The sequence below is a fragment of the Sarcophilus harrisii genome, chromosome 2 (assembly GCF_902635505.1).
Source record: "Sarcophilus harrisii chromosome 2, mSarHar1.11, whole genome shotgun sequence".
Lineage (NCBI taxonomy): Eukaryota > Metazoa > Chordata > Mammalia > Dasyuromorphia > Dasyuridae > Sarcophilus > Sarcophilus harrisii.
The window spans coordinates 286,601,581-286,613,586 of record NC_045427.1 but is presented as its reverse complement, the minus strand read 5'-3'; the positions used below and the strand labels follow the sequence as shown (position 1 = coordinate 286,613,586).

Here is a 12,006-nt window from a genome sequence, read left to right as displayed (position 1 = left end):
GGCATTATGCTAAGTATTTTCCAAATACTATATTATTTAATCCTCACAACAATTCTAAGAAATAGCTGCTATTACCCCCATTTTTACACATGAAAAAACTGAGGCAAAGCTGAGGTTAAATGACTTGCTGGAGATCATACACTGCTACATTTCTGAGTATTTGAATTCTTCCTGATACCTGGCCCTGCACTCTATCCACAGTATTATCCAACTACCTAAATAAACAAATAAAAATGAAAAAACATTTTAGATAGGGTAAATATTTAACCCAAAGACAAACAGCCAAAAAACTGTAAGAGCTGGAATTCCAAATTTTCTAGCTGAAATTATCTTATTGCTATTCCATAGTTGCTAATGCAAAGATAGAAAAGGCTAGAAAGAAAATCCTTCCTTCTACTCCAATGACCACTTCATATTTTCTATCCACTTGTTCATTTTGAATCAACAGCTAAGTGTGTTGTGTCTGCATGTGCCATAAAAAGATACAGTTGTCAGCTTAAGGAACCTCATTTCCAAAGCTTTCTTCATTCTGATTCTAGTACTGCTGTCTTCCCCCAAATTTCAAGAAAACCTTTTTATCAGACTGATGACATTATTCATTCTTGACTCAACCAAAGATTTTGTCCAATTAACTAGTGAGTAGACAATCCTATTCAATAGTAAGGCAGCAGTTTAGCTCCAAATAAGTTATATTGCCCATTGCACCATTTTAAAATGTCCCCTTAGAGAGAATTCTAACAATCCCAAAACTTTTGACCTATTTCCAGTGTCCAACTCCTTGAAAACATCTAGATTTGTCCAGTGAGAAATATACATATGAAACTTGCTGGCCATATTATTATAGCTTACTATTGTTTAGCCATTTCAGTTATGCTCTACTCTTCATGATCTCTTTTTAGGGTTATCTTGGCAAAGATACTGGAGTGGTTTGCCATCTCCTTCTCCAGCTAAGGAGGAGGAACTAAATGACAAATATACTTTTCTTGTGTAATTTACAGGGAATTCCATCAAGAATGACAGATGTGTAAGAACTATGCATTAAGAAAGCATATCCTGAAAACACTTATTACAGGAAAACATTTATTGACTACCTACTGTATAGACAACCCTATGCTGGGGGTGGGGGCGAGAGACATATCCACACAGGAAGGTAAAGAGGAAAAAAAGGCAGCAATACTCATTTTGGGGGCTATTCTAACTGGACAAAAATTGAGGAGAGCATAGACTTGTTCATCACAGTGATGTCATGTCTACTTAGGATTGATTTCCTGGAGCCAATCTGTACTACATCTAACCACATGCTGGAGAAATGCCACAAGTGTATATATATCATATTGTACATAATCTGCATATCATTGGGGCATACTTAAGCAGATTATGAACTTCATTGTTGGCCTATAAATATACTACTGACAACGAGTTGTCATTTCTTACATTTTTCTCTGTATCCCATTATTTATTTGTCTTTATTCACCCAGGTCTTTTATACCACAGAAGGATATCATTATATTAGATATTGTTTTGGAAAGAGTATTGGATACAGAATTGAAAACCTGGCTTTTAGTCCTGGCTTAGACACTTTCTAACTTAGCCAGGTGACCAATAGCCAAATTATCTCTCTAAAAATCAATTTTCTCAAAAATCTACCTTTTCTTGTCCAAGATGAGGGCTATGTCCAAGATATGTATGATTTCATACAGGTGCATTACTGTAACATACCCATAGCTAAACAATTAAGACAAAGAACTATCTAAGTGTTTTGAAATGATAAATCTTATGTGACAAGTTACAAATATTGTACTATAACAGGTGACCTGTTATAATCTTTGAATTAAAAAGAAATAAAAGAAAGCTAATTTAGATCTTTTTTTTAAGGGCAAAAGCTCCATTATCAGAGTATTTGGCTCTTCCAATTCACTTGGAATGAAGTCCAAAACCATCAGGATTACTAAGAAGTAGATTGTCACTCATTCTGAGCCAAACAAAGCAAATTAATCCCTTTTTCACATGACAGTCCTTCAAATAATTGAACCTACTCTAGCTATCCTATCAACCTAAGCCTTCTCTTTCTAGACCAAACATTTCCAGTTTCATTAACTCATGTTCATATGACAAAGTCATATGACAGACTCTCGACCATCTCTAATTCCCCCCCCCCCCCCCCCTTTCCAGAGATCAATGTTCTCATATTATGATGCTCGGCATTAAACACAATACTCTAGATATAGTCCAACCAGAAAAGAAACTATTACCTCTTTACTCCTGGAAAAGATAGCTTTTTAATGCAGCTCAGGTACAAAACCCTGCTGATTCACATTGAGCTTATTATATAATACACAACATTCCCTCTCTACCACATTCCCTCCCTCCCCCCACCAATCTTTTTCAGAATAACTAAGCAAACTTTTCCTATCATGTTCTTGAGAAACAGGTTTTCTGAACTAGGAGAATGTAGGCTAAGTTTTTGTTATTGTTGTATTTTAACTTCAGAGTCGGCATACTTTCCCAAAATTTGTCTGTCTCTCATGCTTCTTGCTTTGAGGGACAAATGAGAGAAATTACTTCACCTACCTTGGCCTCAATTCCTACATTTGTAAAATGAGGAGGCTGGACTAGATAGTCTCTCTGATGGATGTCCCTGCTAAGTCTCCAGCTATGATTCTATATTCAATAGCACTGGGCTGGTCCCTGTGAGTAAAGATTCCCAGGGCACTCAACTGAAGACCTACCAAGTAGACATTGAAATGTTAACTCTTTTTTTTATTATTATTTTTTATTCTGATCGCTCAGCCAGATTTGAATCCATTTAATTGTGTTATCTTCTTGCTCATATTTTTCATCTTTTCCACAAGAAGAGTATAAGATGTTTTATTATATGCTTTGCTTAAAATCTAGGACTATACAGGAAAAGTATCAAGTAACTAGAGTCAGATTAAAATGCAAGTGAGAAATGCTTTACAAAATAAATAAAATTACAATACAGCATAGATAAAATTAATTTGTGGCTTTCTAAATCTCTTTCTGGGCAGCTTGGTTGAATAAAATGTAGGACAACTCATATTCCTGAGTTCAAATCTAGTCTCAGTCACTAACTAATTGCGAGACTCTGGGCAAATCACTTAAGCCTTTTTGCCTCGGTTTCCTCATCTCTAAAATAAGCTGGAGAAGGAAATGGCAAAACAATCCAATATCTCTGCAAAGAAAATCCCAAATAAGGTCATGAAATGTTGCACACCACTGAACAACTGAGTCCCTTCTTTTTGAGTAGATTACATCATTATATCCATTTTGAGTAGAGTACATCACTTACTACAGCATTCCTCTGATCCACCAGGACACAGTTGAAAAAGAAAATAAGATTAATGTGGTATGGCTTGTTCTTGAACCCCTCTCAGTTCAACGTAATTATTCACATCCCCCCTCCTGCCCACCAAGACATTCACTAAACCTTCTTCAATGATTCATTTTACAATTTTTACAGAATTCTAGGTCAAGTCCACTAGTCCATACTAGGCAAGCTCTTTCCTTCTCTTTTCTGAGAATGAGAACAACATTTACTCTTCATTAGACCTATGACCCTTCCCCCTTTCTCTCCACAATTTTCTAAATATTGTTAACAGTGGTTCAGCATTCACCTCTACCAGATACTTTTGTGATCAAGGATCATCTTATTCTGGGCAAGTTTACTTGAATTTGTCAAAGGCATCTAGATACTCCAAATTTATCTTAGTTGACTAGTGAAATACTCAATAAGCATCTGAATATCAACTACATAACCAATAAACATTCTTCAAATACCTAATATGTACAAAAAAAGAAGATAACATGACTTAAAAGATCAAGAGATGCAGTCAGAAAAATTCAAATTATTCCTCTGATATTAGGTAGATAGAATGCCACATATATAGTCATGAAAATGTGAGTTCAAATCCAACTTTAGACATATACTTAGCTGTATGGCCTCTGTCTGACTCAGATTCCTAATCTATAAAATGATGATAATAGTATCCACTTCTGAGGATTGCTATGAGGATCAAAATGAGATAATATTATTTTAAAACTGCTTTTAAAGCACTATCTATTAAATGCCTATTATTATTACAATTATTGGATTTGTATCACCAGATAAGAAAAATATAAAGGACAAGACACCTTCCATGAAAGTGATAGTCTAGTCCTAAGTAGTAAGTAACATAAGTAAAAATATCAGGAAGCTAACATTAAGTACCCAATGAGTAGAAGGGACTTATTCACTCTTTTGAATCATACTTTAAGACATTCCCTTTCCAGAGAAAGGGCTTCATTGTCAAGCCTAGTGGTTGCACTAACCACCAAAAAGTATTGACTCTCATAGAAATCTGACTTTAGAAGCAGCAGTTAGAGAGCAGGAATATGGCAGGAACAACAGAGCCCAGAAAAAAAGTAGGGAAACAAGAGGCAAAGTAGGGAAACACAGGGGCAAATCTCCAAATCAGAAGATTCCCTTTCAGATTACAGTTATGTGTTAACTACCAAATAACCTTGAGTTACTCTGCAAATAAATGTGTAAACTCTGATCCTTTCCCAGCATTACTTCCCACTTGGCCCTTTCTATGTTTATTCTTTATGTTGACTCATTTGCTTTGCCCAAGTCCCTACCAAAAAAAATGAAACCTATGATATCACTAATAATAAAGTAAAAAGATTTGAACACTAGAGGAAAAATAAGTACTGAAAATACAGCTGACTCTTCCCATGGCTCTTTGTCATCCTATGCCTGAACTACTGAGACAGAAAATCACATCTACCACCATCTTTATTTCACTCCTTTAGAAACAACATAGTACCATGGAGGATTTTGTAACGGATTGGGATCAGGATTTTTGGCTCCTACAGAGGTTCCTATTTGGTTGTTGATTCTGCTGCCGATTGTGTTTTCCTTGGGTAAATTACCTCCTCTTCTGCACCTCAATTTTCCTTCTGTACAATATCATTTCAAAGGTAACTTCTTGTTAATGAATGTTAAATGAGTTTCCATGGCAAGAGAAGTAAATTGGTGCATTGTCTCATAAGACAGAAGATGGAAATGGTTAAAAACAAGGACAACTTTAACAAAGATTAGGAAAACATGATAGACAGCAGGTGGCTTGGTGAAAATAAGTGGAAACACTAAGAATTACTGGTTGACTCAAGTACCCCCTACTTAGGTTTACTGTATCATTCTATCTCCCCTCAGTAATCCCTCAAGTCTAGTTTAAATTCCTTGGGCAAAGAGTAAATAGACGAAGATACTCTTTGGTGCAACATATGCCAAGGTCATCAAACCTGGAAATATGAGAGCAGCTGTCTGGTGTAGGAGAGGAGGAGGGAGGGTGACTGGTGGAGAACTGAGAAGTTTTAGGCATTTAAACTGTTAACTTTTTATTTTGTACCCTGGTAACACAACATAATTGTGATTTCACAGATTCCTTGCTGGTGGAGTTCTTCAAGGTTGCTAGAAACTGATGATTAGTTAAAAAAAAAAAAAAAAAAACAACAAATCCCACCAGCAAAGACCAACAAGTAATTCCTTCAAAAACTCCACACACATTCACACTTTACTCTTTTACCTTTTTTTCAAAGGCAAATTGCAGCTGTCAGATGCACTCTCTCATTACTGTCCCCAGCTCTTTTCAGAAGGGATAATCAGAAAAGCCTACAGAGGGATTTAATCAGATTTTTTTTTTCTTCAAGTGACCTAATGTTTTGGTATGAGACTGCTGCCAGCTCACACTGGGTGGAAATTTAGCACTGTCAGCATTTAATTATTATTTTATCGCAAATTTCTTTACTTTCCTACAGGGAAGAAATAGCTAAAAAAATTTTTTTAAATGCACCGACTGCTTAGCTTTTAAAATCACAAGACACTGCCCTCATTACTTTGCTTTGTCAAAAATTACCAGTTCAGGACACGCTGTCTGTGTCATGGAAATGCTCTAAGTTAATAAGAGGTAGCAGTATCAATGGCATCCATCACTGGAATCCTGAAACTACAGATTGTTACAGGATTATTATTATCTAAATTCTTACCCCATCGAATCCTTCATTCATGTTATGTTCAGCAGTGACCCAGACAATATTCAGAAAGTCCATGACCTCAAAGCATCAATATTCCAAAAAGGATCAACAAATCACCAGATAGCGTGGGAGGGGGCAGTTATTGTTTTGTTCTCCCCATGTTTGTTTTCCTTTTTTTTTCCTTCCAAGTTGGGGGGATGTAAAAGACTCTATGTCTTATGGTAACAAAAATGGTACTTGGAATAGAAGAAAGCAAAGGCATCTCCTTGTGTTACCCACCAGATTTTCCTGCACACTGCCATATTACTCACTATGAGAACACACTGGTTATGAGAAACACCTGGATCCAATAACAGTAGACTGCTGGAATTCCTGTGTGAATGGGTCAGAGATGAGCTATAAGGTACTGGTATATCTTGGATTGAAGAAATCTATACTTCATGGTGAGAAATTAAGTCATGGAAAGTAGTGGGGTATAAAGGCTGAGAAGGGATCCAATTGAGAGTAGTAGGTGTAACTGGACAAGCTGGTACCAACATGCAGTATTTGGTTCTGATGGAAAGTAGTGGCATATGAAGGCTGAGAAGGGATCCAATTGAGAGTAGTAGGTGTAACTGGACAAGCTGGTACCAACATGCAGTATTTGGTTCTGATGGAAAGTAGTGGTGTATGAAGGCTGAGAAGGGATCCATTTGAGAGTAGTAGGTGTAACTGGACAAGCTGGTACCAACATGCAGTATTTGGTTCTGATGGAAAGTAGTGGCGTATGAAGGCTGAGAAGGGATCCAATTGAGAATAGTAGGTGTAACTGGACAAGCTGGTACCAACATGCAGTATTTGGTCCTGGGTCTTTTCCACTTTGTGACACTACTGCAGTGTGTGGGAAGTATTCATGGGAGTCTGTCAGCCTGCGGTCATAATTCATACTGAGCCAGAGTCACATATGAGGTGCACCAAAATGGCAGACATGAAGGGATGATGAAAACTGTGGGTATACCTAATAGAGAGCTTGGCTCTCTAACTGTTGCAGCTAAGTTACTCCCAATCCTCCATCATCTGGAAAGAAATCCGTGACAGTAATCTGGCTTACTTGACAAGGGAAGTAAAAGAAACAGAGCAGATCTTTCTAGTAAAAACCACTACCAAATGATAATACATGAGTGCCCCCTTTAAAGGAAGGGGGAAAGGTGGGAAGGAGGGAATTATTTTCTGAGTGTTGAGTTGAGATCAGTTTTCATTTTTCTTTTCTACCTCATTCCTCATCAGTCCCAGATCACTCCTTCTAAAAGACAGGCAGAAAGCTAGCTAGTCTCAAAACAAGCAACCACCAAATGCAAAACCCAAACTCTAACACAGCCAAAAAAACAAAAACAAAAAATCCTTTTTAAAAACTCTATTTCATTTCACATTACCATTCCTTCTCTTTACACTCTAACTCCTTGAGTTTGTCAAGTGTGTATTCATTATCACTAGCAAATATTTATTGAGCATTTATTATGGGCTAGGCAGTGGGGATATAAAAATAAGCCAAACAAAGTATCTGTCACAGGAGATACACATAAAAAGATATATTGGACCAAGTACTCATTTGTACTTATATTCCCAGCACCTCTCATGGCGGCTGGCACATAGAAGGCAATTAACATATAATAATCAAGAAAGAGCAGAAAGGAACAAGTATGTGTTCACCATCTACTATGTGTCAGTCTGTATGTTAAACATTTTTACAAGTAAATCATTTGACCTTTACAATAACTTGTAAAGGTATTACTATTATCTTCATTTTATATTTGAAGAAACTGAGGCAGACAAGTTAAGTAACTTGCCCTGGGTTTCACATCTACTAAGTATCTAAGGTCATATTTAATTCAGATCTTCTGACTCCAGGCTCAGTGCTCTAGATAAACTAATCTAATGTATGACAAAACAGCGATCATCAATACTGTATATTTTTAAGGTATTCCCTCCCACTACTTGTTTCTCACAAACATGCACCAAACATCTCAAATATGACTAATCTTGGGTAAATTTTCATTATTGACCAACCCTCTCTCCCACCCACTCTATGACTTCCTTCTTAGCTCAAGAACGACATCCAGATACTCCTAGCTCTAAGGAGATATATATAACATATACAAATAAGGAAAATATGGTCCCCTGCCCTCATAAAATACAAGACCAATTATTTCTCTTAAATCTAAATGGAAAATGGCTCATTTATACAATAAAGTATCTAAATATAAGAATTCCAGGAGGTCACATCTTTAACCTATGCAGAGATCAGGAGGGGACATGATGGCTCTGACTCACCATAGCTTCACTAGGATTTTCCCAAGAATCGTGGTCAAGTGTATAAAACAGGTAGGAGATTTTCAACTGTATTTGCAACACAGGGGCTGCCCTCATAGATGAGTGTAGGCTACTCTTAGGCAACTGGCAAGGAAAAAAGTGCATGTTGTCCCCTAAAGTTTGATATTTCTTGATTTCTCTCCTCTCCAGTAATAGTGACCTAGTTTTCCTTAGAGCAGACATTTTGAGTACAGAGGAATGAAGAGATCTGGAGGGTGGGGAGGATAAGGGGAAAGAAGACTCAGCCTGAGAAGAAAGGAGCATAGAGGGAGAGCCACCCAAACCTTATAACAGTCAACTAACTAGCTTATTTCCCATCTGCCTTGCTGCTGCCGCAGCTGTTGTCTGCTTTTTTACTCCTGGCAACCAATAGGGCTGCTTCCTCATTTCTGCAGCTGCACTTTCAGATTGAATATTATGCAACAAATAGGTTTAAATTTATGACTCTCACAGAGGTCTAGACTAGGGCCCCAGACGCACAGTTAACATATTTAATCCACCTCAGAGGTCTTTAGTTTAAAGACCCACATTCTGTCCAAAAACTATGGGTCATGTCTATACTTTGAAAGGCATTCCCTCAACCCTAACATTACTTAAATATGATCAAGGCAGCCATGCCATCTAGAAGGCTCGTGGGAAAGAAGTGAAAACTGGATCCAAATTGACTCTTTTCTATTAAAATCTTAACAAGTGGTTTCCAAGATGATTTCAAATCACAATTACAAGAAACTTATCTGGTGATCTACTGAGCTTGGAATCAGGAACATTCATTTTCCTGAGTTCAAATGCAGCCTCAGACACTTACTAGCTGTGTAACACTAGACAAGCCACTTAATTTTGTTTCAGTTTCTTCAAATGTAAAATGAACTGGAGGAGAAAATGACAAATCACTCCAGTATTTCTGCCAAGAAAACCCCCAAAAGGGAGTCACAAAGAATCAGATATAACTGAAATAATTATAATTAAGGACAACAAATCTGGTAATCTTCAGGACAAAAGAATACAACCAAGAAATAAAAGAGTTTTTACTCATAAACAAAACTACTCTGCCATTTGGACTATGCTATTTACCAAATACCTTTAAGGAGGCAACATGGTACAATGGCAAGAGTCATGACTCTAAAATCAAAAGTCTTGGGTTCAAATCTCACCATGAGTTCAAATCTCAATTCTTCAAGTAGCTCTTGGCATTACTATCCATTTGATCTTGCTCAAGTCTCAACCTCTCTGAGATTCAGTTTCCTTATCTGTAAAAAGAAGAGATTGGAGGAAATAACCTTTGAGATCCCTTCCAGTTTGATATCAATAATCCTATATAGTTTCAAAGGCAGAAAATGTAGACTGTATGCAGTAGTGAGCTCCCTTTTCCCACTACTAGAAGAGATACTGCAATAATGTTAGACATGGTGAACCCTTAAGTCTCTTCCAAATCTGAAAATTTGTTATGGGGACCTGTGTTTCCAAAACAAAATCCTTTTCCCCTGCCAGCCTCCCCCATGGTTTATGCAGTATGATGCCTTAGCTCAACAACTAGAAACTTTTGTAGGTGATGACACTGCTTCATCTACTATTAGAAGATAGGATCATATCTGGCTGAATGTGCAAAACATGGACATATGCACAATTTCATAAGTTCTTCACAATACTTCTTTTAGCCTGTGATTCTTGGTCTGTTGTGGTTTTCAGTCCTTCACAATGTATTGCATGCTGCCGTTTACTGAACTCTATTCATTCAGTCACTATTTGCAAGATTTCTGGGCCATTTTAACAGTTTATGGGGACCATACAGAATATTTGCAATCAAGACCATCCAGGAACATCTGGGACCTATGGTTGCTATATATCTCATTGATAACAAAAAGTGAATTGTCATCATAAAACTATACTATTTCAGTAAAATACTGTGTTGCTAGAGTGCTTTAAGTGTTCTATAAAACAACCTCAGATGTAGGTGGTACAAATTTTATTTTATTTTTTAAAATTTCAGCACCATTTTATTTTTCCAATTACATATAAAGACCATTTTCAACATTCATTTTTATAAAATTTTGAATTCCAAATATTTTTTCTCCACTTATCTTCCTCCTCCCTAAGACAACAATTTGATACAAGTTATACATGTACAATCATTTTAAACATATTTCCATATTAATCATGTCATGAAAGAAAAATTAGAACAAAAGGGAAAAACAATGAGAAAAAAAGAAACAAAAAAGGGTGAAAATAGTATAATTTGATCTATATTCAGTCTCCATAGTTTCCTCTCTGGATGCAGACAACATTTTCTATCCTAACTCAATTAGAATTGTCCTGGACCACTGTATTGCTGAAAAGAGCTGAATCTATCATGGTTGATCATCACATAATCACATAATCATCACATACTGTATAAAATGGCCTCCTACTTCTGCTCACTTCACTCAGCATCAGTTCATGTGAGTTTTTCCAGGCTTTCTGAAATCAATTGCTCATCATTTCTTATAGAACAATAATATTCCATTACCTTCATATATCATAACCTATTCAATCATTCTCCAATTAATAGGCATCCAGTCAATTTCCATTCCTCGGCCAATGGTACAAATTTTAGTTCCTTGTTATTGCAGATGGGGAAACCAAGACACAGAGAAAGGACTTATCCTGTTGAAAGGTTACATTTCAAGGACATCACTGTTTTTTGATCAAGATACAATAATTGATGCTCATTGTGATGAAACTATGTAATCAAGAAAATGTTAAACTATGTTCATCATATAGGATATATTAATCGGCTTCAAGGGCAGGGAAGCAACCAATCATTTGTTTTTTTGTAATTTGTTTTAATAATGCTTTTTCATATTCATTTCTCAATAATTTTCCCTTCCTCTAATTCCCCATAAAATCCTTCCTTATATAACCAGAGATGTACTGGAGAATATACCCATGAACCACTTTTAAATTAAATCTACCTTATTAACATTTTCCCAAACATTTTCTTAAATTTTTAAACAATCAAGAAAACAATAAATCAAATCTCGATTTGTAGTTTGTTGATTTCAGAGTTGTAAATGCTCACACTGAAAATTTAAGGGCAGGGACCATCTTTTGCCTTATCCTTACTGATTATTAGCATAGTGCCTAGTACACAGTTCAGTCTGTTCAGTCATATCCGATTCTTGGTGACCCCATTTAGAGGATTCTGTGATTTGCCATTTCCTTTTCCAGCTCATTTTATAGATGAGGAAACTGAGGGAAAGCCCTTGCCCAGGGTCACACACCTAGTAAGTATCTGAGGTTGATATGGATTTTAATTCAGGTCTTCCTGACTTCAGGCAGGAAGGATAGAGGATGCTCTATCTACCATATGACCTAGTTATTAGTATTTAGTAGACACTTAATAAACTTATTGAACAAATAGTTAGGCAGAGCCAAATATACTGTATATAACAGTTTATTCAACATTTTGCCTCCCTCTCATCTTTTTGATCCTCTAAGATTAGTCATTTCATTTGGTCTGACGAGTGATGTGTGTTAGTGTCATTTTCATTTACATCGTTGGCACGTTGTTTTTCTGGTTCTGCTTTCTTCATTTTGAGTCATACAAGTATCAGAATTCTTATGATCAACCAAGCAACAAGTATT

General features: G+C 36.5%; 1 protein-coding gene across 6 annotated transcripts in view; it reads right to left on the bottom strand.

Annotated features, from left to right (window-relative positions):
• The window catches only part of FOXN3 (forkhead box N3), a 493,255-nt gene that overhangs the window by 438,847 nt on the left and 42,402 nt on the right, over positions 1-12,006 (bottom strand). Inside the window, exon 2 of one of the 6 annotated variants that reach the window (XM_023501551.2) lies at positions 9,537-9,632. The exons of the other annotated variants lie outside the window; for them this stretch is intronic. The gene's annotated coding sequence lies outside the window, so the exon portion shown is untranslated. The remainder of the gene's footprint in view (positions 1-9,536; positions 9,633-12,006) is intronic. 6 annotated transcript variants of the gene reach the window in all.